At 35.6% G+C, this 1,605-nt stretch overlaps 1 protein-coding gene across 7 annotated transcripts in view; it reads left to right on the plus strand.

The window, feature by feature from the left end:
- The window catches only part of RAD51B (RAD51 paralog B), a 661,060-nt gene that overhangs the window by 37,468 nt on the left and 621,987 nt on the right, over positions 1 to 1,605 (plus strand). The gene's annotated exons all lie outside the window — the stretch shown is intronic.

Consider the following 1,605-nt stretch of genomic DNA (forward strand, 5'->3'; position numbering starts at 1 on the left):
TACCACTTTTTCATCAGCTTTTTTTTTGAGATGGAGTTTTGCTTTTGTTGCCCAGATTGGAGTGCAGAGGTATGATCTTGGCTCACTGCAACCTCCGATTCCTGGGTTCAAGTGATTCTCATGCCTCAGCCTCTGAGTGACTTCCAAGCATGCGCCACCATGCCTGGTGAATTTTTGTAGTTTTAGCAGAGGCAGGGTTTCACCATGTTGGCCAGGCTAGTCTCAAACTCCTCACCTCAGATGATCCACCTGCCTTGACCTCCCAAAGTGCTGTGTTTACAGGTGGGAGCCACTGTGCCTGGCCTAAATTGGTCTTTTTATAAATGTACCTCAGTAGTAAATGAAGAAAGAATGATAGAATATCACCAAATTACAAACTCTAAACAATCTGATGGATCTAGGCATTGAACATCACAAAAAGATAATGAGTCATTGGGGTATCTTCTGATGGAAGAATAATCAAATTTGAATATGATCAAGACTTCAGATCCAGCCATTTTACAACATAGCTAGAGAAGAGAGGAACACATCAAACTACTCTAGAAAATGAAATAAGCAAAATCCAAACTGGGAAATAAGAGAACAAACAACTTGGCTTCTCTTAACAAATAAACTGTAAGATTAAAAAAGAGTTGGAAGGGGAGCCTTTGAATTAAAACAGATTTAAAAACCTTATTGATCAGTTGCAAAGTGATGAACTTATTTGGATCTTGACTTAAATAAATTGTTAAAAAAAAAACAGAAGGATAAACATTGAGACCACTGGAAATTTGAACATGAAAATATATTTGAGCTTAAAGCTGGTAAAGACAGTGGTTCACTCAAGTTGTACAAGTACTCTTTAAAAAGCCAATAATTAGCCTTCAACTAACAAGCCAAGTAGGTATTAAATAGCCAGTTATGTTATAAATAGCGTAAATAGCTCTTACAAAAGTCTTGGGGAATTTGGGTAAAGAATTAAAAGATTAAGATTATTTTTATAACAGCAGTCAGTGCACCGTAATGGATTTCTGCTTTCTTTGCACCACATACAAAACTAAGTTTAGGATGTCTTCTTAAGGAGTAAACTATTGCATGATTTTTTGTTATCAGTATTACAATTCAGAGCAGCGTAAAAACCGTATCAATGATTTGGGTGATATCAGCATACATACAGTAGCAGAAGACTAGCAGGTGACTTGTCTGCATTTTTCAAATGAATTTGTGGAGAATCTTGTGTTTTTGTGTCTTTTTATAGAGCCTTAATTATTTACTTTTTGCATTCTCCATGTTTATTTATTTCTCCTTCATAACTGTTTCTGCCTATGTGCATGTTGGTATTTACATCAGAGGCAGGATGGAAAATGAAGAGGTAAGATTTTAGCTCCTTGTTGGAATTATGTTGCATAATTCACAAGGATTTCTTATGAAGATCATTTAAGTATAGGAATTGAACTTTATATTGTATTTGGTTTTTTATTCCATTCTCCACAAGGCTTAAAATGAGTGATCATCTGGCTCCCACATGGAATAGATTTTGAGGTCTGGTGATAGGGCCAGGTAGAATAAAAAAATACGAGTGCTCTTTGGTATATATGCCAGACTTGGCATTCTTTTTTTTTTTTT

This window comes from Cebus imitator, unplaced genomic scaffold (assembly GCF_001604975.1).
Source record: "Cebus imitator isolate Cc_AM_T3 unplaced genomic scaffold, Cebus_imitator-1.0 Scaffold13, whole genome shotgun sequence".
NCBI classification, from domain to species: domain Eukaryota; kingdom Metazoa; phylum Chordata; class Mammalia; order Primates; family Cebidae; genus Cebus; species Cebus imitator.